At 38.6% G+C, this 12,805-nt stretch overlaps 1 long non-coding RNA gene across 20 annotated transcripts in view; it reads left to right on the plus strand.

Moving 5' to 3' along the window:
* LOC101803684 (uncharacterized) overlaps nt 1-12,805 on the plus strand; it is a 75,556-nt gene that overhangs the window by 30,009 nt on the left and 32,742 nt on the right. For 10 of the 20 annotated variants that reach the window (XR_011810122.1, XR_011810124.1, XR_011810121.1 and 7 more), the window contains 3 exons: nt 5,464-5,545; nt 6,208-7,327; nt 9,134-9,237. This is a non-coding gene — a long non-coding RNA (uncharacterized lncRNA). Of the gene's footprint in view, nt 1-5,463; nt 5,546-6,207; nt 7,328-9,130; nt 9,238-12,805 lie in introns of all 20 variants that reach the window. The other 10 variants (XR_011810128.1, XR_011810127.1, XR_011810130.1 and 7 more) reach the window with 10 other exon arrangements.

A 12,805-nucleotide genomic window follows, 5' to 3' on the forward strand; every position in this document is an offset into this window, starting at 1 on the left:
ACTAAATTTCTATTTTCTTGTAAGACATATTTGCATATGCCTTTCCAAGAGACTTTTAAAAAAAATGTAATTTTTTTTCAGCTTCTTTCCTTATTCCAGACAGAGTTTAGTATTTATACTGAATTGTTGACAGTTTGGATAGGGTAGGTATGAATTAAATTGTTATTAGATTTCAAAATCCAGCCAATATTTGTGTAAACAACATCATTTAAACATAATATGTTCAAATCCCATTGCTATTGATAAGATGAACAGTTAGTAGATGGGCCAAAACTGAGGTAAAGTGTAATAACTTCACTGAAGTCAATTGCACTTAGGCCAATTTACTTTAGAGAAGATCTGGCACATTTTTCCCTTTAACGTGATGCTGTCCTGCTTTCTTTTCTGTGAAACTTCTCATGCTGGCCTCCAAATTTCTTTGTAAAAATTTTTTTTTTTTTTTTTTTTTTTTTTTTCCTGTATCCTCTCCTCTGCTCTCCTCTCCCTCTTATTTAAATTTTTCTTTCTTAAAGAGTTAAATACAAGCTATAGAAAACCCAACATTGGGAAAATACTAAACAACAAACAGGTGTTTAACTGAAAAATGCAGTGACATGGGTGGCGTCTGTGGTTCAGGAGCTGAAAAAATGAATTCCTACTTTGCATAAAAGATTAAGAGCTTGATCCTGTTTTCATGGTGTTAGTGGGAGTTCTGCCACCATTCAGTAAGGGAAGGGTCAGATCCTTAAGATATTTGATGAAATGGCTTGGCCAAGGATTATCACTTTGAATACACAAAAGCAGACAAAAACTGCAGCCAAAATAAACTCAATATATAATACCTGTTTCTGGCAGCTGAACAGTATGTAAGATCCTGCTTTGAAACTGGGGCTGTTGTGTGTAAATTATTGAGCAGGTTTGGTAGAGAGGGCATAGAATATTTTTCCCCAGGAATATTTGATGAAAGATTCATATTTTGCTATGCAGAGTAGGTTGATCTGGAAAGATACTGATAGCATAGGAAGGGGACATGCAAGGCTAAGGGACTTAACAAGGATCTTAAGTCATGTCCTAGGGACCAGGGTTCTACCAGCACAGGAAAGCCTTGATTCTTCCCATTTCATTTGTTTTCTTAGCAGGCTCCTTCACTGTGTGTCTCTTAAATTCTTCTTGTGCGATAGGTGAAATAAACCTTTATGATAACAGTAATGCACATCGGAAGATACATAAATTTATAAAGCACAAAGAATATCATACATTTGAGTGGAAAAGGTGTTTGCTGAGTTGTGATTGTAAGATCTACCAAGGGATATACGCTGCTGATGTGCAAGGTTTGTGTTTCTTAGTGAGAGGTCTGAAAGAAAATGGAGAGCATGAACAGGGCTAGGGGAAGGAAGATGATTTCCTCCCTTACGTAAAGGGGTAAAATATTCCAGGTATGAAGTCTGATCAGTCTACTGACTGAAGCTGGCTGAACCTGCTAGGTATTTCCCCTTCACAGATACCCTCAGGATAGGGGTATGATTTTTTCCTTACATATCCTTACCTGACTAAAGAAAATAATTTTTTGTTTTCTGCAGTGCCACAAGCACTTCCCCAGGAGCAATACCACATCTACAGCCTTTGGCTTTTCTTGTCTGCTGCTGAACTGTCTCTCTGTTACTTTGGCAGAAGGGTTTTGAGGGGCATCTTAAACTGATTTGGGCAGCATTGCCCTCAAGTACAAAAGACCACTCAGGACTGGTGAACTGAAAGGATACTGAGAGGTCTCTGAGTGCGCTCCCTGTCTTGCAGTGGGTTTAATTGTACCAAAATCTTCCCAGTAGATGGCTTCAGGAGCATATATGAGCAACTGCTCAGGGTCCACCTCCTTGTAAGCAATATGGATTGGAATCGGATCCATGGCCTCGCAGCTCAGGGGTGGCTGTTTGCATGGAGAAGCCAAGAACCTCTGGAGATGGCACCACAAAGGCCAGAAAGAAAAGTTTCTGCCCCCTCCATTCTGTGCTCAGCTTTCCCACCGATTTTATGATGTAAATAGTTACAGGGTCTCTCCTGATTACCGGAAAGGTTGCAAAATTAACAACAGAGGTGTATGCCCCTCTGTCTGGGTGGGTGGACAGTTAGATCCCAGATGGCTGAAATCTCTCAGTCCTACAAAAAGAGTCAAGGCTGCCTCAGTCTCACCTGTCCCTTCCTGCTGGCTTTCCTCATTTAAATCAGGGAAATTCAGATCCTTCTAGGACATGACTCTTAGCAAATACAGCAAACATATTTGTGAGGTAATGTCGGCCATGTGCTGTGACAGCTGATGGTCCTGTATTTCCTAGTGCTGTTTGCATGCTGTAATGTCATTGGTACGAGAAAGAATGTGTTTGCAGAGAAACCTTGGCACCTCATTTGAGTTCTCAGGTTTCTTTCTGTCTAAACTCCATACCTCAGGTGAAGAACCAAACAGAAATGGGAGCTGCTGTGCTCTATGGAGGAAGGACATTACAAGAACACTTTATGTCACTTTTAACAATTGTCATTCATCTCAAAAGAAAAGGCTGTATATTAACATCCGATATTCAAACTCTGTTGAAGATTACCTAGGTCCACAGAATGTCAGATACAGTTTTAAAAGTCTGCAGTATATCACCTAATGTCTGGATTGCTTCTTCTCAGTAGTTGTACACCAGCTTTGTGCCCAAACTGACTTTGCCACAAGGTGAAATGTACACCAGAGCCAGAGTGGTGAGCAGGAGGCACAACGAGCACAGCTTCTGGCTCAGAAAATAAGCCATTAGGTTGGTTTAGCTGTAACAGGGTACTGCCCCTCTTAATTTTGCTGGCGGTGAAGGACGTTGCTCCTAGGAAATTCCCCAGTGCCTAGGGGACAGATGAGAGCTGCAAACTGGCCTTTCCCAACTCTGCGTATTTGTTCTGGATGTGTTTGTACTAAAAGTTCAGGTTCTACAATATTTTATTGCACTTGGAGCAGAATGCAGTAAACACTTTTAGCAATGCAAAAATGCAACAGCAGCCCATTAGTTACAGCCAGAAAATGGGGGATTTTTCCATTTGTACTTAACTTTAAGTGAAAGAAATAACTGAAATGGAAATACAGCTGTGACACAGACTGCTACACATACTGAAAGCCAGCTCCTGCTTCTCCTAATGCATGAAGGACTGATTTCTGTGGGAAGAAGCTGTCAGGTTGTATATAGTTCAGTATAAAATACGACATGTTATTAATGAGGTTATTAATGAAGTTAAAGATGTTATTTAAAATGTTATTAATGAGGTTAAAGAAGCAGAAAGTATAGCGCTAATCTTGCTGAGAAAAAAAATAAAAAAATCCTAGAATCCTAGTGTGTGTAGATAAAAGCAGGCAAAAGATATCATTCCAGTAAAAAAAACCCATAACTTTCTTATGAGTTGGAGTAGTGCTGCTTACATTTTTGTTTCTCATTAAGTACTTTTTTTTTTTCATTACTTTTTTAATTTCCTTTTTCTTGAGCTGGAAGCAAAACTGCTATGTAGCCAAACCAGAGTCACAGCAGGATGATTAGCACCATTGTGGCCTTTTTGTTAAGCATACTGTGAGGAAGAACAGCCAAATATTTAGAGTGATCAGATATAGGACATGGTTGGCTCAAGAGTATAGAAACAAGTGATGAACGCTCCCAGTACTGTATCATGTGAATTCAATTCCAGTGCAGTCATGTAGCAGTTTAACTGGGTCATGGAAAATACTGAGTGCTCTCTTATGGTGTTTTTAGTGGCAAAAATCTTGAGAGTTCAATGACTAGAAGATCATTAGACACCACTGCCTGTTTCATGAGTGATTTTGCAATGAGGTTTGCACTGGTTTTCTGGTTACTGTGGACAAAAATCTGTCCAGATGGCAGAAGGATCCAATAGAAATGGAAAAAGCATCGTTGGTTGGTCTTTGCAGGGAAGTCAAGAACGGTCAGGCTCCTAAGGTTCACCCAGACCTGGGGTGATTAGCCCATTATGGCTGGTGGCACATTGTTAATTGATGAAAATATATGATGCTCATAACACTATTAACCTTATCCTTTGGACAGTGTTTCATTTTCCACATTTGTCAGTTGGGTATATTCCTTGAAAATTACATTTATTTGGAAAGAAAATATAGTAAAGGCTGGGTATAAATTGACTGCAGTGTAATAGGGTTGGGAGAAAGAATGTAAAGAATTTCAAATAGTTGTCTTTGCAAATCTGAGCCTTTTCCTTCCCTGTAGATGTCAGCAGCTTAGCACAGAGAGAATGGGAACAAAACTTATGCAGCAAAGCTGTCACAGTGAGGACTTTGGTTAGGCAGAAACGATTCCTGTTTAACCCAAGGTTAGTGGAAAATACAGAATCTAAAAGAAAAGCACAAAACCTAAAGAACACATAAAATTGTATCTGCATTTTCATCTTCATAAAGGAGTGTTATGGGGTCAAAAAAAACAAAACAGTACAGAGATCTTGTAAGCAAACTGTAGTATATCACCCGTAGTTCTTCCTTCCTTCCTGTTGAGATGGAGAGTTGGATTTTCTGGGAACTTTATAAATACACTGGAAAACAGGCAGTTAGTGAAGACCGTCTTATTTAATTAGGTAAATAATATGCATCCCTCTTAGCCCATGACTAGATGTTCACAGTATTACTTGTGGGTAAAGTAAAACTCATGCTTAAATACTTATTAAGCATGGATCTAAATCTCAAAATGGACCAAAGGAAGGATAACTGGGGAGATACTGGGAAGATACTGGAGAGATAGTTTACAAAATTTAAGCCATTTCCTTCAAGTCTGACTTGAAGCTAAATGATTTTTCAGAGTCCAGTGCATTTATGTGGTTCACTCCAGAGTACCACCATTTTATCTGCAGTGGATCTGCTTATCCTTCAGCCCCAAGCAGTGTGAAGATGGCACTGAATGCAGGAACTTTAATGACACTGAGACTTGATAAACTGTGCAAAAGAGAAGTAGAAAAAGCATTAATGTCTACTTCATGAGAAGCCCCAAAATTCTGGCTTCTTTTTTGTCTTGAATCACAGCAGACTATCAGATTTCAAAATTTCAAGTACAGTATTTCTGAAAACCTATTACTTCAGATGTCATCTTTTCCAATATTGCATTTAAATTTATGTTTTGCATCATTTGGTTTATTATTGTACAAGATGTTCCATGCTCAATTTCCATTTCTGATGTTCAGTTTTACTGAAATCAATGTGTTCCCATGAAAGAAATTTAATTTGGCACATTTTATGACAAAAAGATGTGTTTCCTTAGATCTTTAACTAGCTTTAGACTTCAGCAAAAAACATGTAATTAATCAAAAAGCAATCCAAAAGATGGCGCTTTGTAGTGCCAGTAAGGCTACTAAATTGTGTGTTTGTAGCAATTACAATCAAGCAGAGCAATTACACTCAAAAATAATACTCGTACAAAATGGAAATTCACTGATTTTCCATGCTCCTTCATACAGGATCATGATGGAGAATACAGGAGCATGATGGGTTCAGGGAAATCACTTCAAGTACATTAAATTTTTAGAAAATACTCAAAAGGTAAGGAATTCCTATCCCACTGTTGCCTTATTGTTCAAGAATGCAACTCTGTCAGGTGCAGTTTGGCAAACAAGCAATCAGAAGTTTTCTGGGAAGCAGCTTTTAAAGATTGCATAAAGTGCTTCTAATTTGCATTGGCTTGACGAGCACAGGCATGCAAAATCCAGAATTTCAGATGAACCTTGGAGATTTATAAGCCGCTTGACCCAGAATTGGCTTTGACATGAAAAAACTGCTTGTAGAAAGCTTAAAGTTTATGTCAGGTTTAATGCTAGTTGGGTGCACAGATTCCTTACTGCATCTTCCAAAAGAGATGGACTCTGATGAAGCCTGTATTTTTCTCCTCATATTATCAGTAAGAATAAAAAAGAACAGATGGATTGACTTTTTGCAGGCATCTCTACACAAAATGCAAGAGCGCACCAATTCTTTCTGCCCAGAAAGATCCCTTCTGCAAGGATTTTGGCACCTAAACATCATTATGTGCTGTGTCTTGTTCATTTCTGAGTCCCTTTGCTGTATTTTTGCTAGTTTTTCCTTCTCCTCTGCACTGCAAACTAATCAGAGTAGTGACTTTTTATCCATGTGTAACACTGAACAGTTTTCTTGTTTGTCTTTAGCAATAATTATAATTTGTATTAATTTCTTTTCTGTTTGCTAAGGTTGAGCATCAGGGAAGATGATGACAGAATGATGGCAGACTTTCAGAGGAATACTCCTTGTATTCTGAAGAAGCGTATAAAGGTAGAGAAGTAATACTGGAAATACATAAATAAAAAAAAGACATCTTCCCATTGCTCTTAAAAATTTATTGCAAAACAAAACAATTGAGAAGCGTGCTGCCAAAAAGAAAGTTTCTTGTGTAATGCCTGGGTCAGTACAGAAGGAGACCTGTGGATTTCTGCAGGAAGGCTGGTTACAGACATGCAAGCAAGGGTCAGTGAGGTCCATCCAGCTCCATGTCATGTCTCTGATGAGAGCAAGGGAAGGATTCTTAGGAAGCAGTTTAACAACAGCGCCTGTACAGTCTGATGCAGCTCTAGGTATATTCTCATTTGTTTTCCAAGCTGGACAGTCCCTGGGTCATTTGTCCTCTCTGTGTATGTTAATTATCTGTCCTTCTCAGCCTTTTCTGCTCATTTTCTAGGATTACTACACAGTCTGTGAGATGGGTGGTACTACCACTTGCTGTACTAAAGGCACCAGAGAGTCAATGAAACTTGGTGAAAAGGAACAAGTGACTTCAATTAGTCTTTGGATCCAGCTTGCTTTTATATAATAAAATTGAAAGGTACAGTTGATTTTCAGAGAGGTGATTAACTCTAATCAGGTAGGTAAGCAATCCTATTAAACCAACAAACTATGGCATGTCCCCGAGTGCCCTATGAATCAATAGGTGTAAGTATATAATTTAAAAGTTTTTAATTATTACTTTTTAAATATCTGGCCTATTTAGGATCTAAAATGTGTATGATGATAAATGACTAGCTAGTCAAGTGCCCATAAAATGCATTAATGTCCCTGAGAATGATAAATCTTCTTTAAATGAATAGAGGCTGACAATCAAGGATCATGTGTTCTCCAGACCTTCTGATAAATGTTCTTTCTATTATTTCCAATAGACTTTGATACATTAAACTGCCTAATTTATTCCCAGTAATTTATCTTGTTCTCTTGGGTATCAGCTCCTCTCTTTCCATATTTTCTTCCAACAGAAACACCAAGTAGTTATATCAACATCAGGAACAATAAGAACAATAAAAATCAACTGGAAGGTACCAGGTAAGTACAAATTATGACAACGACAGCTTCTTGGTTAGACTAGAAAAAGTGGTAAAGAACCATACATTGTGTCTTCTGTGCTGTGGAAATTCTGTACAATTGCACTATGTATAAATTCACGCTGTCCTTAATTCACTCAATATCTCAGTAGCATAGCATTTTGCTATGGGTAGTTAGATGTGTTCTGTGTACCAAGAACAAAAGAATAAGCTCTGAATGTATGGATTTTACTTTGTATTTCTGCTGCATTGAACACGGATTAGAAAGCTATCATAACAAGAGAAAAATCTGCTTATCTTTTTATTTGTTTGTTTGTTTAGGCAGAGTTTCAGAAGCTTTTTGCATGATGTTATTCATCCATCCATCCATCTATCTAACAATCCACTTGCTAATTAAAAACATTTCTGCCTACAACCATACTCAAATCAAAGAGCTTTAAGTATTTATCATCTGCAGATTATTCTGCAGTTTGTATAAAATTAATTGGGTCTAGTTCAGTCCCTATCAATAAGGCCTGAAATCCAAAACTGAATATTTTTTTTTGCACATGATTAGGGATCTGCACCAGGTATCTCAGATATTTCATTTCTAAATATATATACGTATATATACATCATACATTATAAATGTATAGAATACATAACATATATATGTAGATATATATTTTTCCACTCTTTTCTGTAGCAGAACTTTCTCCTTAACAAAACATGGGTTATAAGAGAAAAAAAAGTGTACTGCCTCCCTATAGAAAACAGTGAGATACACTGAGAAATTGCTCTGATGCCAGGTGCTGCAGGCATGATCATAAATAGAAGAGTTAGGTATTTCTAAAGCAGAAGCCACACCTAAATATGTAGAAGTAGGAAGTAAATATGAGCCTTTTCATCTGGTTCACTTCTGTAAGGCTCTGCAGCTGGACCACTATCAGGCATGCTTCTCCTAAGAGGAGATTCAGAGGTGATCTTGGAAGGCTGAGGGCAGTGTCTGTTATTTGGGGGTCACCACCTGGAAAAGGGGATTCCCTAGAACAAAGAGCTCTGAAATGCTTGTTAAGGTATGAGTGCAGCTTAAAGGACTCACCAGGATGAGAGAAATCTGCAGAGTGTGTTGCCTTCAGAAAGATGACAAATGAGTTCACTGAAGAGCTGGAGGAGAGTAGCAGAGTTGATTAATATAAAAATGATCTATTTGGGTTGGTAGATCAAAGTACAAAGGATTTGAGGTAGAGAAGGTGAGTCAATCCTCTATGTAAATCAAACTGAAGGTTAGTTCTTTTCCCAGTTTATGTGTCATTTCAGAGAGAAGAAGCTTGCAATGCAGAGTGAACAGGGTATATTTGCTCCCTGTATTGTACAGCAGGGAAAATACCTCAATGGTATTCAGAGAGCAGAAACTAATGTTGATTCCTAGTTTTCACTTGAGCTGTTTCAGCCAAATGTACTGCAAAAGTAGAAGAAAGTCAATGATATGATATGAACTGCCTTCTTTCTTTTTAACAGACTAAGTGGGACAATTTTAAGTGAATTTTCCTTCTAGGTAATAAATTTCTTTAGGGCTTAACAATTTTTTTTTCCTTAGGTAGAACATTTATTCCCCAATGATAGACTGCTTTGATCATTAGCATAAACTGCCACTACGGTGTTATCATGTTCTCTATCATTTATTCAAGGTTGTTGAAAAAGGACTAAACCTCATCTGAATATTAAGTATTCAGACATAATTTTACTACCTTCAAACAATTTCTTGTAAGGAAAAGTGGGGAAAAAGTGATCTTACTCTAACCATTCCTTTTATGTGTAAAAGCAGATATCACCTTTGCTCTCTCAACTCTGATGCCAAAGCCCAAGGAGGTGGAAATGGAAGACGAGCCCATTTGCAGCATGGGGAATCTCTAGCTGGCTCCTTCTCAGGTGAGTGTCAGCAGGTCAGTCTCTCAGCCAAGAGGAGGGGAAAGAGGAGAAGCACATCTGGTCTGCTCTGAACCAACCCCACTAAAGCATGTGTTTGTTGAGGCAAAGACCAAAGCAGAGCACAGCTTTGCTGCAGACACTGTAAAGCACACTGACATGGAAAGGTCAGTGCAAGGACAGAGCCGGGATGGTCCACCCTGCTTTTATCCTTAGCCCTGTATTTGCTGGGAAGGATGAACTCAGTGTTCAGTCTCAGTCAAAAGAGGACAACCAATGAATGTAAGAAAGACTCTTTCAAAGTATAATGAATCAATAATTTATTGCCAGCCAACAAAATATTCACAATCCATGTTGTACAGAGAAATTTGTCTGCAAACTACTCCTAGTTCATGTGCTTATGTTTCTGTGTATTTAAATATATAATATTCCATTATCCTTTCACTGCATGTCATGTAGTGATCTTTCTTCTAGCATCTGCCTGATAGTTTCCAGTGAACTGAGAAATATATAAGATGAAGGAAAAAAGCTCCATTCGAGCCCTCGAACAAGAAATCTTGTGTAACTTATATCACATGCCTAATATGATCTCTGTGAATTAGCTACCCACAGAGCAATGGTTGATTTTCATGTGGTGAGAGATGGGAATGGCTTGTCAAATTGTGCACTCACCTTCTACAGCACAACAGAATGTGCTGCAGGGCCAAAATGCATGAGGCTCCAGAACAACACTTCTCTGTACAAAGCACTGCCTTGTAGCACTGCCAGTGCTTCAAATAGTTTTCAGATGGAGGTATATCTGAATAGTGCCATAAAGGCATTGTGACTATTGTGCAGATGCAGAAGGGGCATGGCTTGGCCCATATCTGAGCCAATATTATGCTATTTCCAAAGTGCATTGGAACCCTTTGAGAGAGCATGTGCCTATTATTATACATGTTAAATTTTCATGCAGTATCATCTTCACTATGAATAGGACTTATGAGTATAAAGCAATCTTTGGCTGCTGTAATTTCTCCTCGCTGTAGTGAATAATCAAGCCTTGAAAAAGGTGATTCCAGATTTTTTTTTTATCATCTGTCAAAGTAGCTCTGGCACCATGTCATCTCTCACTCTACAAAAATTTAGGAAAACAGTATCTGGGGATGGGAATGTATGCTGGTTCATACTGATATTGCAGTGCTGGCCTGGTATGTTTGACTAAATTTCTAAATGAAAGTACGTGCACATTTTCTTTATAATACTATGTTCTTGGACATTCAGTTGTTCTTTTGGAGTGTTGGTTTTTAAAGCCTGGATTATTTCCCTGCTCTGGCATATAGCATATCCCCAGCAGCATGATGAAGGTAAACCACTAGTACTGCAAGCCTTGTCCTAGTTGCTCCAGCATCTGCTCTTTTGAAGCAGTAGAGGCACTGACCAGAAGCTGTCCTTCTGGACTTCACTATACATGTCCAGGAGCACCATGACAGGGGTTTGGTTGGTAGTTTGAGATGACAGAAGTAATTTCTTCAGGGTCCCATTCCAGAGCCCAGATTATGGTGAACCATAAGCAGACCAAAGACAGGATTTTGGACTAAATTTGCAATGGTTTATCCCAGGTTTTATTTCTAGCTCTGTTTTGTTGCTACAAACTTTCACCTCTAGATGCCCCCCAGGTAATTAACATAAAGTGATTGCTTCAGAGTATGCCATTTGCTCAGTAACAGTCCCAATTACTCAGGGGTTACTGACTTTGGCCTTTCAAAACGCACTAACTACAGGAAGTACCATGACCCCAATTACTACAGATATGTTCATGGATCAAAGACCCTGCAGCCAGACTTCTCCCCCTGACTAATCATTTACCAGGAAGAACATTGTGGAGCTGCCATTGATTTTTCTGGAGTTACTTTAGCAGGCTGACCGTATGGCGTGTTCCTCCATCCTTAGAGGAATTCCAGAAGATTGTTCAGCTAAACCTGATAGGTCTCCGGAAAGGACATTGGTGGCAGTTATAAAGATTGTAGTGAATTAACAGAGGTGTCAGAATGGTGAGGCAGTTGGAGAGTGAGGTGTGGACATGTTCAAAGGTGAGAGAAACTAAGACCATCTCCTAGGCCTGTGAGTCCTTCCAACCTTTCTGTCTCCAGGGGAGACAAGCTCGATAGAAACCTAAACTCTAAGGGCCTTTACATGAGCTCTTCCTAAGAGTTCAAGCTGAGTGTAGGCTACTTTAGGGTTCAAGCAATCAGAGTGCTGACTTGCTATATGCACAGATTATTGTATGCAGTATTCAAGGCAACAGATTCTCAGTTGTCCTTTTAGTGGGACAAATCATTCCAAGAGTGCTATGTATTTCTGTAACTGGGGGAGCTTTCAGATGTGATCACCTAACATTTTTTTTCACAGGAGCAGATAGCCCTGGCTGCATTTGTAGTCAGATCGTATTTTGTATTACCAGGAAATGCATTCCTTTACCTACGCAGTAAAATAAATAAATAAAAAAACCTTACACATATCTACATATTCATTTATATAAGCACTACAAAATTGAGATTGTCAGGAAGCCTTGCATTAAAACCTTCATTCCTGATTAGAAGATGACATGCTGAGTACTTAAGCCCATTTTGCACTTCAAAACAAGCTATTATTAGGGCATCTGTCCCTTTATGCTTTCACTTAATGAGAGCTGTTCTATCAAGATGCAACAATGATGCACCCAATGTAAAATTTCAGCAAAAAGTGTGGTTTTGTTAAGAATTTCCTTGCAAAATAGAAGGTTGAATACTGCTTTTTCAAGGCTTGAATAGCATGTACAAGAGTATGCTATTGAGTACTGGTTTGAATCTGGGTAATGCTGTTTTCCCTTCATCATCTCTTTAACTCCCACGTGGAATCTGGTCCATGTTGTGACCCTGTTGGGTTAATATAGTGCTGCAATGCACATGGATTACATGCTCAATTAGACCACAGGATCCAGCCTTTGGGATACCAGAAGGAGCGTATCTTATTGTTTTTGGGGAAGAACTAGTTGTTTACAACAGGGTCTGCTCTCAACCCCACCAAACCAGAGCCCTGCCACCACCTATGATGTTATGTTTCTCTGCAAAGAGTATCTGCTCTGCTTGTTGCTGGTAACATTCCCTATCAAAGCATTATGCTTGGTTAAGCATTTTGGCTTGTTTCTCCTACCTCAGCTTCATCAAAGATTGCTTATGTGATAGCTCGCAAAATCACAGGGATTACAGGAACAAGAAAGAGTTAAAAGAATGTGACTTCTGTTTCCTTTATTCTTGAAGTGGTTTTAAATTTAGAAAAACACATGATCCAAAAATGCATGAACTGATTAAAGTATTGTAAATACTCAGATGGAGACAGACAGATTGAGAAATTGCTGGAGTCAAAGCTATGAGTATTAAGTTCTCTTACATGCTCTTGGATCTTTCTTGAACATGATATAATTAAGGGAAAAACACACCAAGATTTCATTGAAGATATAAAAGATAGTACTGCACAAATAAATGAGAAATCATTAAATAATATTTACTTTGAAGACATACCTAGAGATATTCATGCAGATAATGCTCAT

This window comes from Anas platyrhynchos, chromosome 6 (assembly GCF_047663525.1).
Source record: "Anas platyrhynchos isolate ZD024472 breed Pekin duck chromosome 6, IASCAAS_PekinDuck_T2T, whole genome shotgun sequence".
Classification (NCBI taxonomy): domain Eukaryota; kingdom Metazoa; phylum Chordata; class Aves; order Anseriformes; family Anatidae; genus Anas; species Anas platyrhynchos.